The following is an 18,855-nucleotide window of genomic DNA, read 5'->3' on the forward strand; positions in this document are numbered from 1 at the left end:
CTCCTAAGCAGGTCTCTGGGGGGAAGCCGGGACACCTGCCTGTGGCTCTGAAAAGTTGCTTCTTTTCTTTTCCTCCTTCCTGGCCAGATGTGCACCATCTGGCCGGTGCCCGGCAGCCCGCCCCTCGGATCTCCACACAGGAGCCACTTGGGCGTGCTGAGGCGGGTTATTGGGCAGCGTGGAGCCGAGCCGTGTAAATGAAAAGCTATTTATTGGGCGAGGTTCCCCACAAAGGCTTTCCCAGACACTCCTGATCCATTCTAGTCAGGCCCATTTTTATTTTCTCCTTTCCCTGGCAGAACTGTGATGAGGGCTGAACTGCCGGCTGACATCTGTGGGTCTTGGAGAATTTCTTCCGGAGAGGTTTGAGGGACAGGCAAGCACCAACATTCCTTTTATTTTTTTTCCCCCTTCATTTTCTAGACATTCATTGGGTCATAATGCCCAGCTGGGGGAGTAGCAATTTTTTTTTCTGTCTTTCTTCCTCGTCTTTAGAAAAGAATCACATCACCAAAACAGAGCATATGTTGAGGAACACCCAGGAGCGAGGCTGGGGTTGGAATGACCTGATTGCTCTCATCGCCCAGGCATGGCCCGATCCTCTCGTGGGTCTGTGGGTCGTGTCTGAGGGGGTTCCTGGGAAGTAAATCTGACACATGGGAAAATGAATCTGAGCACTTTGCAGGCTTGAGCAAACAGCACTGAGGAAGATTCTCACTGCTCCCAGCCCCAAACCCTTCGTGCATGGTGGGCAGAATCCCTGATGTGGGGACCAGAAAGCATGTGCCCATAAATCATGTCCCAGGGCCCTGTTCTCAGCAATGTCCCGAGCTCAACCATTTCTTTTTTTTGGGGGGGGGGGTGGGTCACACCTGGCAGTGCTCAGGGGTTACTCCTGGCTCTGCACTCAGAAATCGCCCCTGGCAGGCTCAGGGGACCATATGGGATGCCAGGATTCGAACCACCTCCATGCTATCTCTCCGGCCCTGTGCTTTTTTAAGAATGACTGAAGTTTCTTCTTCTATTTTTCTTTTCTTTTCTTTTCTTTTCTTTTCTTTTCTTTTCTTTTCTTTTTTTTTTTTTTTTTGGGGTCACACCCGGCGGTGCTCAGGGGTTACTCCTAGCTGTCTGCTCAGAAATAGCTCCTGGCAGGCACGGGGAACCATATGGGACACCGGGATTCGAATCAACCACCTTTGGTCCTGGATCGGCTGCTTGCAAGGCAAACCGCTGTGCTATCTCTCCAGGCCCATTTTTCTTTTCTTGTTTGTTTGTTTTTGGGCCGCACCCGGCAGTGCTCAGGGGTTACTCCTGGCTATCTGCTCAGAAATAGCTCCTGGCAGGCACGGGGGATCACATGGGACGCCGGGATTCGAACCAAGTATCTTAGGTCCTGGATTGGCTGCTTGCAAGGCAAATGCCGCTGTGCTATCTCTCCGGCCCCTGAAGTTTCTTCTAAAAATGTGTTTTGGGAATGCCAAAATTTAAACCCAGGTTCTTTAACAGGCAAGATGAGTGCAGCGTATCCCAACTTCTTCCCCAGCTTTGGGAGTGGCATCATTGGTCATTAAGTGGGAAGTAGAGGCAGCTACTTGCACTCACATAATCAGAACTGCCACAGAGACTCAGCTTTCCAGCAAGCCTTTCTAGACGTTTCTTTTTTTTTGGGGGGGGGATGGAGGTCACACCTGGTGGTGCTCAGCAGTTACTCCTGGTTCTGCATTCAGGAATCTTGGCAGTGCTCAGGGGACCATCTGGGATGCTGAGGATTGAGTCTGGGTTGGCTGTTGTTCCAGCCCCCCTTATAGAAGTTTCTTCTGTTTTGTGCTTCTGTCCCATGATGGGGTCCTCTAGCTTACCAGGTTAGGGGTTTATATCAATTACCCAGGTGGCCAGCTTAGTTGGAAGTTTTGGGGAACAACCAGTCATTGCTGGCACAAGCATTTTTGATTGTGAGTCAGAAGAGGTTAGAAGAGTAGGAGACACAGTGGGGGGGGGGTGGTACAAAGGTTTGCATCTTTGCCTTTCACGCTGCCAACCCCAGTTGGATCCCCAGAACTTCATGTTGTCCTCCATGTACCATCAGGAGTGAGCCCTGAGTTCAAATCCAGGAGCACCAGTTGTGACCCCCAAACAAATAATAACAACAACAAGAAAGGAAAAAGTGACCCATCCTTTGCTTTTTCATTTGCCTTTTATCTTGGTTTGGCTTTTGGGTGACCCCTGGCAGTGCCACGGATAGATAGACTCAGCCTCCAGCCTGCCATCTAATTCTGGCAATCTCTCTGTGTCTCTGTCTCTGTCTCTGTCTCTCTCTCTCTCTGTCTCTCTCTGTCTCTGTCTGTCTGTCTGTCTGTCTGTCTCTCTCTGTCTCTCTCTCTCTCTCTCCACACACCCAGTGGCACTTAATGGTAATTTCTGGCTCTGCACTCAGAAATAACTCCTGGCAACTATGGAATGCTCGGATCAAACTCTGGTTGGCTGCGTGCAAGGCAAGGCAAACGCCCTCCCTGCTGTGCTAGGGCTCAGGGCCCTGCTTCTGGCAACTTCTACTGTTTGATTTTCAGGCCATCTCTGGGGTGCTCAGCGATTGCTCCTGCTCTGTAATCAGGGATCCCTCCTGGCGGGGTTCAGGGAACCCTAGGGGATGCTGAGGATGAACCCTGGGTTAGACACGTGTAAGACAAGCGTCCTCCCCACTGTGCTGTCACTCAGGCCCCAGAGCACTGGTATTTGGAGCTGCGGGCTCCATCCAGTGACTGATCTTCCCAATGGAGCCATCATCCTGAGGAGACTGGTCCCTACCGCTTAATCCAGGGGCTCTGCCAGCACCCCGCTGGGCTCTCTGCAGGGGCATCGTGTAATCCTTTGGCCTTTGACTCTCACAGCTCTTAGTCTCCTGTGTCTTCCTTGCAGGCCCAGGGCGGCTGGACAGGCTCAGGAGGCCCAGAATTACGGTGTCTGCCTGTGTCTCTGCTGCACCCAGCGCCCTGCAGCCCTGAACCCTAACCCCCAGCTGCACTGTGTTAGAGACTAGATCTGGGGGTGCGGATAAACACGACAGGGTTTCTGCCCTGGTATAATGAGTAACCAGGCTATAGGGGCAGCACAGTGCGAACACACACAAGTAACTTTGGAAGATCCCATTCAGGGGGCTGAGAGCTCCAGAGTTGTGGGGGCCCCACTTGAGGGAGGACTCGGCTGCTTAGGTGCTGTCACAGAACCGTGTAGGTTGTTTGGTTTTTAGACCACACCCAGTGGTGCTCAGAGGTTACTCCTGGCTCTGTGCTCTGGTAGTGCTTGGGGACCTTATAGGATGCTGGGGATCGAACCCAGGTCAGCTTCCTGCAAGGTAAGCACCCTCTTTGCTGTACTATCATTCCAGCTCCTGCTTATTTTTTTTTCTTTTTGGGCCACACCTGGTGACATTCAGGGGTTACTCCTGGCTATGTGCTCAGAAACTGCTCCTGGCTTGGGGGACCACATGGGATGCAGGGGGATTGAACTGCGATTCGTCTTGGGTTAGCCTCGTGCAAGGCAAACGCCCTACTGCTTGCACCACTGCTCTGGCTCCTGTTTTTTTTTTTTCCTTGATTTTTTAAATTTGTTTTTGGGCCATTCCCAGCAGTGCTCAGGGCTTACTCCTGGCTCTGTGCTCAGGGATCATTCTTTTTTTTTGGGGGGGGCACACCCATTTGATACTGAGGGGTTACTCCTGGCTAAGCGCTCAGAAATCGCCCCTGGCTTCGGGGGACCATATGGAACGACGGGGGATCGAACCTCGGTCGCGATCTTTCCTTGGCTAGTGCTTACAAGGCAGACGCCTTACCTCTAGTGCCACCTCACCAGCCCCAGGGATCATTCCTGATGGGGCTTGGGAACCCTAAGGGATGCTGGGGATTGAAACCAGGTTTGCTGTCTGCAGGCAAACATCCTCCCTACTATACTCTCTCTCCACACCCCAAAAGAAAAACTACTTTCAATTTGTTTTTGGTCTCCTGGCTCTGGGCTCAGAAATTACTCCTGGCAGGATCAGGGGACCATATGAAATGCTGGGGATCAAACCCGGGTTGGCCTTATGCCAAGGCAAACACCCTACTTTTGGTGCTATCTTTCCTGTCCCCTTCTATGCTCTTTTCTTTTTCTTTTTTTTTTTTTTTGTTTTGTTTTGTTTTGTTTTTCGGGCTACACCCGTTTGATGCTCAGGGGTTACTCCTGGCTAAGCACTCAGAAATCGCCCCTGGCTTGGGGGGACCATATGGGACGCCGGGGGATCGAACCGTGGTCCGTTCCTTGGTAGAGCTTACAAGGCAGACACCTTATCTCTAGCGCCACCTTCCCGGCCCTCTATGCTCTTTTCTTTTCTTTTTTTTTTTTTTTTGGTGGTTTTTGGGTCACACCCGGCAGTGCTCAGGGATTATTCCTGGCTCCAGGCTCAGAAATTGTTCCTGGCAGGCACGGGGGACCATATGGGACGCCGGGATTCGAACTGATGACCTCCTGCATGAAAGGCAAACGCCTTACCTCCCATGCTATCTCTCCGGCCCCCTCTATGCTCTTTTCAATCTCCCTTTTCTCACTCTGTCCCTTCCCTGCCTCCCTGCCTCTTCGCTCTCACCTTCCTTTTCTCACCTTCTTCTTACCTTTCATCTCCTCTGGGATCAGGGATCACAGAGTGCTTAGCCTATACCTATCTATACCTTCCCTTTCTGGTCAGAAGAAACCGGTTTTCTTATTCTTTTTTTTTGGGGGGGGGGGTAACACCTGCCAGCGCTCCAGGGTTACTCCTAGTTCTAGGCTCAGAAATCGCTCCTGGCAGGCTCGGGGGACCATATGGGATGCCGGGATTCAAACCACTGTCCTTCTGCATGAAAGGCAAATGCCTTACCTCAATGCTATCTCTCCAGCCCAAGGTTTTTTTTATTCTTAAAACTCCCTACCACCACCTCGATACTTCTCTGTGCTTCCAGGAGGTCCCTGGCCTCCAGGACTCTGGTGGAGTTTTTGTGAATGTGTGTGCACGTGTGTGTGTGCCTAAGAGCTCTCAGTTCCAAACCCAGGCCTGAAAATGTCTGTCTCTGCCTTTGCAATGTTCCAGGGTAGAGCTGATCAGGGCAAAAGGAAGCTGGGCTCTGCACTTGGTTTTCTTACGCCTCGTCACTTGCATTTCACTTTTCTTCAGCTTCTGATGATGCTGCCTATTTTTTGGTTTATTTGTGTTGGGGGCCAGCCTTTGCTGTGCTCAGGGCTTGCTCCTGGAAGTAGTAAGGGGACTGTTGGGATGCCAGGGATCAAAGTCAGGTCAGTGTGTGCAAGGCAAGTGCCTCAATCCCTGAATGCTATTATGTGTGGCCCATCACCCCCCCTCCCCCCAAAAAAAAGAAAAAGAAAAGACTTTGGAGGAGCGGTGGCGCAAGCAGTAGGGCATTTGCTTTGCATGTGGTTGACCTAGGATGAACCGCAGTTTGATCCCTCAGCATCCCATATTGTCCTCAAAGTCAGGAGCGATTTCTGAGCACATAGCCAGGAGTAATCCCTGAGTGTCAATGGGTGTGGCCCAAGAACAAAAACAAAAACAAAAACAGACTTTGGGGGCCGGAGAGATAGCATAGAGGTAGGGTGTTTGCCTTGCATGCAGAAGAACAGTGGTTCGAATCCCGGTGTCCCATAGGGTCCCCGAGCCTGCCAGGAGTGATTTCTTTTTTCTTTTTCTGTCTTTTTTTTTTTTTTTTGGTTTTTGGGTCACACCCGGCAGTGCTCAGGGGTATTCCTGGCTCCAAGCTCAGAAATCACTCCTGGCAGGTTCGGGGAACCATGTGGGATGCCGGGATTTGAACCACAGACCTTCTGCATGAAAGGCAAATGCCTTACCTCTATGCTATCTCTCTGGCCCCACCAGGAGCGATTTCTGAGTGTAGAGCCAGGAGGAACTCCTGAGCACTGCCAGGTGTGACCCCAAAATAAAAACAAAACAAAACAACAACAACAACAAAATCCAGACTTTTGTTGGCAGCCTTTAATTACAAATTGTTGTTTTATTTAAATAAATTAATTTAAAAAAAGCAACTAAATAAATTAAAAATTAAAAAAAAAAAGAAATTGCCCCTGGCAGGATGGGGTACCTTATGGAATGTTGAACCAGGTCTCTCTTGGCCAGCCGCATGCAAGGCAAAAGCCCTACCGCTGTGCTATCTCTCTGGCCCCTCAAATGTTTTCTTAAATACAATAGGTTCACTCAGAGCTCTGAGGAGATATACCATATTTTCCAGCGTATAAGACGAACCGGCGAATAAGACAACCCCCTAATTTTGCAGTTAAAACATAGGTTTAGGCCTCTATTCGCTGTATCAGACAGAACATTCCTGTGCTGCAACTGTATGTACCACAATGAGCCAATCACAACAAGCAAAGGTTCAAAGGTTCTACTGTCATAGACTTCCTCTCTGACTCTGGCCGATCTGAGCAGGCTTTTGACAGTGTAGATTCGGTCCAGAACATTGTCTCATTGGCAGGCATCAAAAGCCTGCTTGGATTGGCTGAGTCAGAGAGGCAGAGGGTCTGAGCAGCCTGGCAGTGATTGATGCAGGATCGAACTGGAAAATTCGTTTTGTGGCAATATTCAGACAATTTTCGTTTAGCGGCATATTGAAACATTTTTCGGGATATACTCGGTGTATAAGACGACCCCCGATTTTCGGTTGACTTTTTTTTTTTTTTTTTTTTTGTGGTTTTTGGGTCACACCCGGCAGTGCTCAGGGGTTATTCCTGGCTCCAGGCTCAGAAATCGCTCCTGGCAGGCACAGGGGACCATATGGGACGCCGGGATTCGAACCGATGACCTCCTGCATGAAAGGCAAACACCTCACCTCCATGCTATCTCTCCGGCCCCTTGACTTTTTTTTTGTTTCAAAAGTCGTCTTATATGCTGAAAATATGGTTTTATTATTATTATTATTATTATTATTATTTTGGGGGAGCCACACCCAGGGGTGCTCAGGGGGTTCCTCCTGGCTCTGCTTTTGGAATCACTCCTGGTGGTGCTCAGGGGACTGAACCTGAGTTGGCTGAGTGCAAGGCACACAGTGGGCTGTGTGCCCACTCTGCTGTTCCATCGTTTTGGCCACTAGATTGAGTTTTTTGCTTTTGTTTTGGGCATTGGGGTTCAGGTTCAAGAAAGGCCAAGGAAGTACCTTACCTCCTGCCCTGTCTGGCCCTCATTCTGCCTTTTTTTTTTCTACTTGGGTTTGCAAAATTTTCCTTCTTCACTAGATGAATCTCTTAACCAGGATGTTTGGCAGGGAACCCAGTGGCTGCCCTTGTAATTCAGGTCTCACCCTGGGCTCTCTGCTGCCCCCAACTTGTACCAGATACCTGGCTGGTTGTTTTTTTTTTCCTTCGCAAGTTCTGAATATTTCACTGTTCTGTGTTTCTCTCTGTTTAGGGGTTTTATGTTTGGGGATTATTTTGAGTCACACTTAGTGGTGCTCAGGGGTTACTCCTGGCTCTGTGCTCAGAAATCATTTCTGGCAGGCTCGGGGGGGCCATAGATTGAACCCAATCTATCCCTGGTCAGCTGCATGCAAGGTAAACGCCCTATTGCTGTGCTATAGCTCCAGCCTATTTGAGGGTTTTAGATACACTCACACAATGACAACAAATCACCAAGCAAGCGCAGACTGAGGTCCAAAACATTCAGCAAGAGGAACACCAGCACCAGGATCTAAGAGCAGCCCCAGGTGGAAGTTTCTGGACGGCAGAGGAGGGTGTGGGGAGTGGACAGAGCAGAGCGTGGAGTCCTTGAACACAACCACACAGTGGCATTTATGGCGAGTCCCCGACCTCTGGAAACTTCTGGGCCACATTTCTTCTTCCCAAAGCTATGCAAAGGTGAGCAGAAATTCGATCTGCTCCTTCTCCCAGGGGTGGAAAGTTCCAGAGCTGGGCAGGCCCTGCTGCCTCAGGCCCAGACACTTACCTGCTGAATATTCTTCCCAGAGAGGTGTCCTGGTTCGCTGGTACCTCAGTGATGGGACTGTAGAAAGTTCCAGAAAGTTCTGGAGGTGAGGATTTTAACATTTAATTTTTTGTTTGTTTTTTTTATTTCGACTACACCCAGGGGTCCTCAGAGGCTGTTTCTAGCATGTTTTTTTTTTTTTTTTTTTTTGTAGGGGGGTGCTGGGAGGGTCACTCTTTTTTTTTTTTTTTTTTTTTTTTTCGGTTTTTGGGCCACACCCGTTTGACGCTCAGGGGTTACTCCTGGCTATGTGCTCAGAAATCGCCCCTGGCTTGGGGGGACCATATGGGACGCCGGGGGATCGAACCGCGGTCCTTCCTTGGCTAGCGCTTGCAAGGCAGACACCTTACCTCCAGCGCCACCTACCCGGCCCCTGGGAGGGTCACTGTTGGTAGAGCTGGGATCCCGCCAGTCTGGGCTCCCCGCACATAGCACAAAATACCCACTTCAGCCTTTTGAACTCTCTCCAATCCAAACTTAATAGATGAAGCCACTTATTTAAAACTTTTTTTGTTTTGTTTTGTTTTATTTTTGGGCAACACCTGCTGATGCTCAGGGTTACTCCTGTCTTGTGCTCAGAAATCGCTCCTGGCTTGGGGGACCATATAGGATGCTGGGAGATCGAACTGTGGTTCGTCCTAGGCTAGCGCATGCAAGGCAGACACCTTACGGCTTGCATCACCGCTCTGGCCCCTGTTTAAAACTTTTTTGATGGGGCCAGAGCTATAGCACAGTGGTAGGGTATTTGCCTTGCATGCAGCTGATTCAAGACAAACGGTGGTTTGAATCCTGGCATCCCATATAGTCCCTCGAACCTGCCAGGAGTGATTTCTGAGTGCAGAGCCAGGAGTAACCCCTGAGACCCCCCCCCAAAAAAACCCCAACTTTTTGAGGCTGGAGCAATAGCACAACTAGGAGGGCATTTGCCTTGCATGTAGACACCCAAGCTTCAATTCCTGGCATCCCATAAGGTTTCTTGAACCTGCCAGGAGTAATTTCTGAGCACAGAGCCAGGAATAACCCATGAGCGCCACTGGGAGTGGCCCAAAAGCAAGCAAACAAGCAAACAAAAACAACAAACAAAGCTTTTCAGGTTAATTCTGATGATGATCTCTTTTTTTTTTTTTTTTTTTGGTTTTTGGGCCACACCCAGCGATGCTCAGGGGTTACTCCTGGCTGTCTGCTCAGAAATAGCTCCTGGCAGGCACGGGGGACCATATGGGACACCGGGATTTGAACCAACCACCTTTGGTCCTGGGTCGGCTGCTTGCAAGGCAAACGCCGCTGTGCTATCTCTCCGGGCCCTGATGATGATCTCTTAGTGCAGTGCTGGGATTAAACCTTGATGGTCTGATGCTAAACTGTATTCCCAGCCCTTTCCATGGAGATTTTTTGGGGAAGACTGGAGTATTCTGTGCTCTGATTGTGCTGGGGGACTAAATGAGGTGCTGAGAATTGAACCCTAGCTTTGGCCACAGCCGTGTGCAAGGCAAGTGTCTTCACCTTGTGCTCCCCTTTGGCCTTGCCAGAATTTCTTTGCCTGAGTTTTGGGGCCTCCTGGGGGATACTTAGGTTTCTCCCTACAGCTCTGTGCTCAGGAAGAACCACATCCAAGCTAAGCCCGAGCATCCCCTCTTTTCCCTTCCTAGTCTAGCATTTTGTGTTTGTTTTGGTGTCACATCCGGTGGGGCTCCGGGGACCGTGTGTGGTACCAGGATCACACCTGATCTGGTCGCATGCAAGGCCAGTTCCTCTACCTGGAACACAGTTTCCAGGACCAGGTAGGACAAGGTTAAGGTCATGCTGTGCATGTGGCCAAGCTTGGTTTAATCCTGACATTGCATGATTCCCCCAAAACTGCTTCCAGGCTACGTCTGTGTGGGCTCCTGAGAACTGCCCAGTGCACCATTCTTTTTTGGTTTGTTTTTGTTTTGGGGCCACAGTCAAGGGTTCCTCCTGGCTCTGCACTCAGAAATCACTCCTGGCAGGCTTGGGGGACCCTATGGTATGATGGGGATTGAACCCAGGTTGGCTACGTGCAAGGCAAACACCCTCCCCACTGTGCTATTGCTTGGGCCCTGTGGTGGACCATTCTTGGGCCTTGGCATTGAACTACCAGCCCAGCTGGTCCAGAATTATCAGTTGGCTCAGGACCAGGAGACTAGTATTTTAGCCACTATTTATGGAACATTTATTGTGGAACTGGTGGGGTTTTTTTGTTGTTGTTGCTGTTGTTTTGCTCTGTTTTAGTTCAATTTTATTTTATGGGTCAGACTCAGAAGTGCTCAGGGGTTACTCCTGGCAGTGCTCAGGGGACCTAGCATATGGGATGCCGAGGACCGAACCAGGTTCAGCTACCCACAGTGGTCCACTTAACCTCAACCGTCTTCAGCTGTGAGATTACCGAGAGAATTTTGGGATGAAGGCGGTCAGCCATGGAGAAAGCCAGGGTTCCGACTCATCTCCCTAATGGTGGCCCTTCCCTTGTCTTTATTGTCTCTTTTAGGGGAACACCTGTGAGGCTGTCTCGAGGCATCTGAGCCCTGAGCGTGAGGCTTTATTCCTGCAACTCCCCAGCACCTCCTTCGCTCCTGTGTTTAGTAAAGATGAGGGACCCATGAAGGCCACAACTCAGCTGTCCCGAGCGGGGCTCTGCCTGCAAGGTCACCTGGTGTGATGGGAGACAGAGTTTCTGCATTTGCTGCTTGGTTTGGAAAGGGGCTCCCTCCATGCAACCCCCAAGTTGTAGGAATGTGCCCCCCCATTCCTCAGCCAGCAGAGGGCAGTCCTGGGTGCCAGCTGAAGAGAGACTTCTAGAAGGCAGCTAGCTCACTCCCACAGGCTTGCTCCTGCATGCCAAAGGGGGCACTTTTGGATTTGTAGGGACAGTGAGTAATTCAGGGCCTGCTCTTTCAAAAGTGCTCCTCCAGGAAGAATAAAGTGACATCACATTGGCATCTTAGGGGCCAAGGACATAGCACAGGGCTTAAGGCACAAGCCTGGCCTGCAACTGATCCTGGTTCGATCCCCACCACCCATGACTGGCTCTTGTTATTTGGGGGCAGGGCCCCCAAAACACCTTGAGCGAGTGTTGAAATGTTAGGTTGACTGAGTGTCTCCTAAGGGCCCCCTAAATCTTTTGTTATTTTTGTTTGTTTGTTTGTTTTGGGGCCACATCCAGCGGTGCTCAGGGGTTACTCCTGGCTCTGAGCTCAGGAATCGCTGCTGGCAGGCTCGGAAGAACAAATGAGATGCCAGGATGGAACTTGGGCCTGTCCCAGGTTGTCTGCATGCAAGTCAAATGCCCTCCCGCTGTGCTATCTCTCTGCCTGCCCCCAACCTTCTAAGCACTTCCTGGGAGACACCCCAGCCCCACGGATGTCCCTTAGCTTTGCATCCCTCGACCTGACCTCTTAAAAATGCAACTGAAGGGGCCTGAGCGATAGCACAGCGTAGAGCATTTGCCTTGCACACTACCGACCCAGGACAGACCGGGGTTCGATCCCTGCCATTCCATATGGTTCCCAAGCCTGCCAGGAGCAATTTCTGAGCCCAGAATCAGGAGGAACCCCTGAGTGTGACCATGTGTGGCCCCAATCCTAACCAAACCAAAACAAAGATGCAACTGAAGAATTTTATTTTATTCTTATTTGGGGGAGAACTGGGGGCCACACTAGATATGCTAGGGGCTCCCCCTGCTGTGTTGTGCTCCAAGATCATTCCTGGAACCCCAGGGTCCTATGAGGTGCTAGAGTTTTAAACTGGGCTTGGCCATGTGCAAGGCAAGTGGCCTCCCCACTTCTTTCTCTCCTATACCAACATTTCTTTAAATTTATTTTGTTTTGTTTTTGGGCCACACCGGGCTGCTCTTAGGGGTTCCTCCTGGCTCTGCACTAGAAGTCACTCCTGGCAGGCTCGGGGAACCATATAGGATGCCGGGGAATCATATCTGGGTCCATTTGGGTTGGCTGGTGCAAAGCAAATGCCCTTCTGCTGTGCTATCACTCTGGCCTCTAACATTTTTTTTTTTTTACTTATTATTGTCTAATTATTTGGTTTGGGAGCCACACCCGGCACAGCTCAGGGCTGACTCCTGGCTCTGCACTTAGGACTCACTCCTGGAGGGCTCGGAGGACCCTAAGGGATGCCAGGGATTGAACCTGGGTCAACCATGTGCAAGGCAAGCACTCTCTTTCCTTGCCCTGATACTCCTTACAAAAAATAAAACAGAAAGGTAAAGCCCCCCTTCTTTTCCTTCCCTTTATGATGATGGGGGTGGGTTCCCACATTCTCCTGACCCCCTCTTTCCTTTATGATAATAGGGGGGGTCCTCACAAGCACCTGATGGCCACAGTTTAGGGGTCACAAGAGGGGTGGTATGAGGCAGTGTCTGGTTCAATTTGGGGACTCTAGGCAGCAACCTTGAGGCTCAGCACCCCCCTGGTTTTCTCTGCGCCCCCAAATCAGCATCTGGTGTGTCCCCCCACCACCTGCCTGCTGGTTAGAACCAACCCTGGGATGCAGCTGTGCCTGGGTGACAGAGGGTATTGAGGCTTCCTCTGCTCCCCTCTTCTGTCTGAAGCCCTGGGGAGCCAGCCTCTCAGTAGCATGAGGTGCCCTGATGCTGGCCCCAGCCCCCTCTCTGGCCGCCTCTCCATGCAGACCCTTCTTCACTGGCAGCGTGAGTGGTTTCCATGGAAACCGGAGGTCGCCAGCACCAGGGCTGCACAAACTCCACACTCAGACCAGGATGAGTGTTTCCTCCTCTGAGATGCTTCACAGGGTCCTGGCGATGGACTTGGAGGACTTCCTGATTTTCTAGAGCATTCCAGCCCACCTGGCCAATGGTGGTGGGAGCAAATCAGGGACACCCCAGTTCTCATCATCGTCTCCGAGGAGGCCTGTGCAGGTGTGAAAGTCAGCAGGAGACTGAGGCCCACCGTGCACAGTGCTGGATCCCTCAGGAAAACCTAAGGAAGAAGGTTCTAGAAGGAGCTGGCATGGACTTGTTTTATTTTTTGTCTTTGGGGTGACACCCAGTGATTCTGAAGGTTTCCTCCTGACTCTACTCAGGGGTCACTCCTGGCGGTGCTTAGGGGACAATATAGGATGCTGGGGTTCGAACTCAGGTCAGTTATGTGCAAGGCAACTCTCTCCCCACAGTGCTCTCACTCAGACGTCAGATTTGTTCTCTTTCTTTCTCTTTCTTTCTTTCTTTCTTTCTTTCTTTCTTTCTTTCTTTCTTTCTTTCTTTCTTTCTTTCTTTCTTTCTTCCTTCCTTCTTTCTTTCTTTCTTTCTTTCTTTCTTTCTTTCTTTCTTTCTTTCTTTCTTTCTTTCTTTCTTTCTTTCTTTCTTTCTTTCTTTCTTTCTTTCTTTCTTTCTTCTTCTTTCTTTCTTTCTTTCTTTCTTTCTTTCTTTCTTTCTTTCTTTTCTTTCTTTCTTTCTTTCTTTCTTTCTTTTCTTTCTTCTTTCTTTCTTTCTTTCTTTCTTTCTTTCTTTCTTTCTTTCTTTCTTTCTTTCTTTCTTTCTTTCTTTCTTTCTTTCTCTATCTTTCTTTCTCTCTCTCTATCCCTTCCTTTCTCTCTATCCCTCCCTTCCTTCCTTCCTTCCTTCCTTCCTTCCTTCCTTCCTTCCTTCCTTCCTTCCTTCCTTCCTTCCTTCCTTCCTTCCTTCCTTCCTTCCCTCCCTCCCTCCCTCCCTCCCTCCCTCCCTCCTTCTTCCTTCCTTCTTCCTTCCTTCCTTCCTTCCTTCCTTCCTTCCTTCCTTCCTTCCTTCCTTCCTTCCTTCCTTCCTTCCTTCCTTCCTTCCTTCCTTCCTTCCTTCCTTCCTTCCTTCCTTTTCTTTCTTTCGTCATACCCGGCAGCACTCAGGAGTTACTCCTAGCTCCAGGCTCAGAAATTGCTCCTGGCAGGCTCAGGGGACCATATGGGATGCCAGGATTCAAACCACCATCCGTCTGCATGAAAAGCAAACACCTTACCTCCATGCTATCTCTCTGGCCCCTTGTTTGTTTTCTTAATTTGAAGCATCATGATTTACAAAAAATCTTTTCCCCTTCAGATGTGACATCTCCATGTCACTGGCTCACGCTTAAGCCAATGTGGCTTTGTGGTATTGGGACTGACGCCACAGGGATGCCGGGATTGTGCTGGGCACATGCGAGACCCTGGGGATTTAAACCCACAACCAGATGCCTGCAAGGTAGGTGCCTCTCGGCCCCCTATCCTGTTCCTCTGGCACCAGTTTTCCCAGCTGAAACACATCCTTGGGGTGTGAGCTAGGACGTGGGGCTCCGCTTTGCGCTTGCCACATGATGAAGGTGTGAATTTACACTTGTTTCTGGCATCTGGGGGGGGGATAGAAACAGTGACATTTTCCCCCACCAGCTCCCCAGAGAGAGGCGCAGCAGGAGAGGAGGCCGGGAGGTCTCTGGGGTCACCAGAATCCACACCCTGGCTAGACAGATGTACCTGAGAAATCTTATTTCAGAGCAGGTGTGGGTGACCGGAGCATCCTAGAAACAGGGGTGCTTGGGGGATGAAAAATTTATGCTTGCTGTTCACCGGGACCTCAGGCACAGGCTGCACTGTCCCTTGGGGGAGGAAGTTGGGGACCCCAGCCTAGGGCCAGCCTGTCGGCACCACAGAGGCCCCCCAGAAGCCTTATGTGGGAAGCCGGTGTGGTAGCACAGCAGTAGGGCATTTGCCTTGCACAGTTGACCTAGGTTGGATCTGGGTTTGATTTCCGGCATCCCATATGGTCCCCCGAGCCTGCCAGAAGCGATTTCTGAGCACAGAGCCAGGTGTAACCTCTGAGCATCTCTGAGTGTGGCCCCCAAACAGAAACAAAATAAAAAAAGAAGCATTATGTGGGAATCTCCTCTTTCCTCTCCGATTCTGTAACCCCTGCACGCGTGCAGCAAGTCTCTTATGTGAGAGACACCGTGGGGTCTCTGTGCTGTCTCCCCCTCTAATAGTCAACAGTCACAGGGGGCTATTTGGCATTTGGGGTGTGGTGAGGCCAATGATGGATGTTGCATGGAATATTTTTTTGTGTGTGGTGATTTTTGAGTCACACCTGGCAGTGCTCAGGGGTTACTTACTCCTGGCTTATGTCCAGAAATCGCTCCTGGCAGGCTCGGGGGACCATATGGGATGCCGGGATTCGAACCACTGACCTTCTGCATGCAAGGCAAATGCCTTACCTCCATGCTGTCTCTACGGCCCCAATGTTGCATGGAATTTTAAGGACTCTGTTTTTGTTTTTGGGCTAGCTGTGCTCAGGGACCCTATGGGATGCCGGGGATTGAACCTGGGTCATTCGTGTATAAGGCAAATGTTCTCCCTACTCTGCTATTGCTCTGGCCCTGGAATTTTACTCCCTAGTAAAGTTAAAGGACTTTAACTCCCTAATGTGAATGTAAGTGACACCCTCCCCCCCCACCAACATTGGCTGCCACAACAGAAACACAGACCCCCTGCTGTCAGCCGGTTTCAGGGGCCCTGCTCCCACACTGCCCAGGTACTCCCATCCCCCTGATCCTGGGCCCACTGCTCCATCTGCCAGGCACTGCACTGACCCCTCCACACTGCCCTATCTCAGTGGGCAGTGAAAAGCCTCAGTGAAAGCCTCTTTGGGGCTTTCAGAACTTCACTTGAAGGCAGCCAAGAGCACTTGAGTGAGAGCTGCCGAAGTCTGTCAGGGAAAAGTACCCGGCACAAGTGGTTTCGGCTAATATTAACTTTGCTTCTATTTCAGGTCAAGGGAGGCAGAAACCGGGAAATCCCAGAAACCCAGCCGGCCAACCAGGACTGCCCACACTTCCTTTTACAGGGTGGGCGTTAGCAGGAAGGGGAGGGTGATTGTCTTGCAAACAGGTGACCCGGGTTCGATCCTCAGCATCCCACAGGGTGCCTCAAGCCTTCCAGGAATAATTTTTGTTGTTGTTGTTTTGGGGCCACACGCAGCGGTGCTCAGGGGTTACTCCTGGCTGGGCACTCAGAAATTGCTCCTGATAGGATAGGGTACCATATGGGATGCCGGGATTCGAACCATCATTTGCCAGGAGTAATTTCTGAGAACAGAGTCAGAAGCACCGCTGAGTGTGGTCCCCTCATAAAAAGACTCCCTTTTCCTCCAAGTTCCCCTTTGTCCCTGATGATGAGGCCTCACAGGGACACGGGATGCTGGGAACCTGCAATTGCTAAGCGCCTGCCCCCCACCCTGTCCTGACTGACCAAAGAGAGGGGAAGACTTGAGTCTGGCTATTATTATTGTTGTTCAGAAAGCAGGAATTGCTCTTGACTCAGTGCTCAGGTGACCTGTGTTTGGAGAACAGAACCCTGGTCTTCTGCTTGCAAAGTTTGGGCTTCTGGGGGCCGGGGAGATAGCATGAAGGTAAAGCATTTGCCTTGCATGCAGAAGGTCAGTGGTTCGAATCCCAGCATCCCATATGGTTCCTCAAGCCTGCCAGGGGCGATTTCTGAGCGTAGCACCAGGAGTAACTCCTGAGCGAGCTGCCGGGTGTAACCCAAAAGCAAACAAACAAAAAGTTTGGGCTCCAACTGATCTCTGCCCCTGAACTGGATTATTTTCTCTAAAATTGGATTTGAGTGGGGGCCAGGGAGAGCCCAGTGATTATAGCGTGTGGCTTTACCTAGCCTGAGTTCAAGCACCAGTACCCGCTGGTCCCCCAAAATCTACAGGCCTGGAAGCCCTTCAGTCCTGCATCCTCCAGCCCCTCCCTCACACGACCCACACAGTTGGGGTCCTGAAACTGGAGTTGATCTGCAAAGCCTCTCACAAACTTTCAACCCAAGTGACAAGATTCTGGGTTATTTATTTATTTTGGGGAGGGGGGTACACCCAGCAGTGCTCAGAGGTTACTTTTGGCTCTGCCCTCAGAAGTAGCTTCTGGCAGGCTCAAAGGACTATATGGGATGCCAGGTTCATCCTATGTAGGCTGTGTGCAAGGCAAACACCTTACCACTGTGCTATCTTTCTGGCCCCTTGGGTTATTTCTGAACTCACTGAGACCTCAGCTGGAGGTTGCTGCCTGGCCGAGATGGAAGGGAGGTGATGGAGACCTGGGGTCACTTACGGAGCAGGGTTCAGGAGATGAAGTGTCTTTCCTGGGGGTTGGATCCTTCCGGATGCCATACGAGCCCAAAGCCTTCAGGTCTGCTGTCCCAGCCTCGGGGGCAGAGAACAGCTCTTGGAACCCTCTGAAAGAGCATCTTCGTGTCCTCCTTCCCAAATTGACTGGGCCCTTGGGGACTTCCACTTGGAATTTATAGAAGTGAATCATTTTTTTCCTTTTCCTTTATCTTTTTTTTCTTTTTGCATGTGCCAGTATTTTCACATTTGGTTCTTCCCTCTTTTCTTGCTGACTCCTGAGTCTGTGTTTTTCTAGACTCTTCTTCAAGTTCCTTTGATCAGTACAGTTTGAAAAATACCTAGGGAGCTGAGGCGCAGATTCTGTGACCAGACCATTTTGGGGGGACCCTCTCTGCTCATCTCTGGGGAGTTTGAGTGAGCAGGAGTCTAGGAGGCTTCAGGAGGGGGTCATAAAAGGAATTGTTTTTTAGTGGATTCCCATATGACAGGAGAGCAAAGACCACGGGCTGCAGCGATAGAAGAGCAGATTGGGTGTTTGTCTTGCATGTGGCTGACCCGGGTTCGATCTCTGGCTTTCTATATGGCTCCCCATTACTGACAGGAGTGATCCCTGAGTGCAGAGTTAGGAGTAATTCCTCGGAGAGATAGCACAGCTGCGTTTGCCTTGCAAGCAGCCGATCCAGGACCAATGGTGGTTGGTTCGAATCCCGGTATCCCATATGGTCCCCCCGTGCCTGCCAGGAGCTATTTCTGAGCAGACAGCCAGGAGTAACCCCTGAGCATCGCTGGGTGGGGCCCAAAAACCAAAAAAAAAAAAAAAAAAAGGAGTAATTTCTGAGTACTGCCAAGGGTGGCCCTCAAACCAAAACCAATCTGGGAAGGAATGAAGGTAAGAGAAAGGGAGGAGGGAAGAAGAGTGAGGAGGAAGGAAAGACGAGGGAGGAAGAGATGAGAGGGAGGAGGAAAGGAGGGAGGACTCATGAATCCTGAGCACCTCTTGGAGATTCTCAGCCAACCAGTTTGGGGGTTCAGGGCATGGGCCAGAGGCTGAGGTGCTGCTTGGGGCCACCAGAACCACTCCTGGAAGTCCTCAGGGTACCATAAGGTGCTGGAGATTAAATTAGGGTCTGGCGTGTGCCCTAGCCCCACTCTCCCCTGCCCTGGAATTGGGGTCTTCAGGGACTAAACAGCTCAAATGGGTCATGAAGGTTGTGGGTCCCAATTTCACAAGATTGACTACAGACTCTCTGAGAAGAAATCGGGAAGACAGACACACACATGTGTGCTCAGATAGGGGCCTGTCCACATTGTAGGGAACCCCCAAAACCATGCAGCCAGCCAGTCAGAGGCCGGGGAGTCCCATGTAACCGGCTGCTTATAGCCAGGCAAGCCCACAGAGCCAGCGAGCCACAGGCCTTGCAAACACAGATAGCAGCAGGTCACTAAGGCCAAGACGCAGGGCAAGGGCCAGTTTCTGAAGATACAACAGAATCAAGGCCGGAGAATCCACAACCAAACTAGATTCGATCTTTGGCATCCCATACGGTTCCCCAAGCACTGCCAGAAGTGACCAGTGAGTGCAGAGCCAGGAGTGAGTTCTGAGCACCGCTTGGTATAGCCAGAAAACAAACAAACAAGAGATTCATAGAATTTTCCTTCCCTGTCTCTGTTCCACTTTGTCCAACTACCTCCTTTCCTTCAAGGAGAGATGCCCACCCACCGG

General features: G+C 50.7%; 2 protein-coding genes across 2 annotated transcripts in view; one reads left to right on the plus strand and one right to left on the minus strand.

The window, feature by feature from the left end:
- The window catches only part of THAP3 (THAP domain containing 3), a 432,757-nt gene that overhangs the window by 28,253 nt on the left and 385,649 nt on the right, over positions 1-18,855 (plus strand). The window lies entirely within an intron of this gene.
- Positions 137-18,855, minus strand: part of ERRFI1 (ERBB receptor feedback inhibitor 1) — a 731,587-nt gene continuing 712,868 nt past the window's right edge. Inside the window, exon 5 of the mRNA XM_049775338.1 lies at positions 137-156. The gene's annotated coding sequence lies outside the window, so the exon portion shown is untranslated. The remainder of the gene's footprint in view (positions 157-18,855) is intronic.

This window comes from Suncus etruscus, chromosome 6 (assembly GCF_024139225.1).
Source record: "Suncus etruscus isolate mSunEtr1 chromosome 6, mSunEtr1.pri.cur, whole genome shotgun sequence".
In the NCBI taxonomy this organism is placed as follows: domain Eukaryota; kingdom Metazoa; phylum Chordata; class Mammalia; order Eulipotyphla; family Soricidae; genus Suncus; species Suncus etruscus.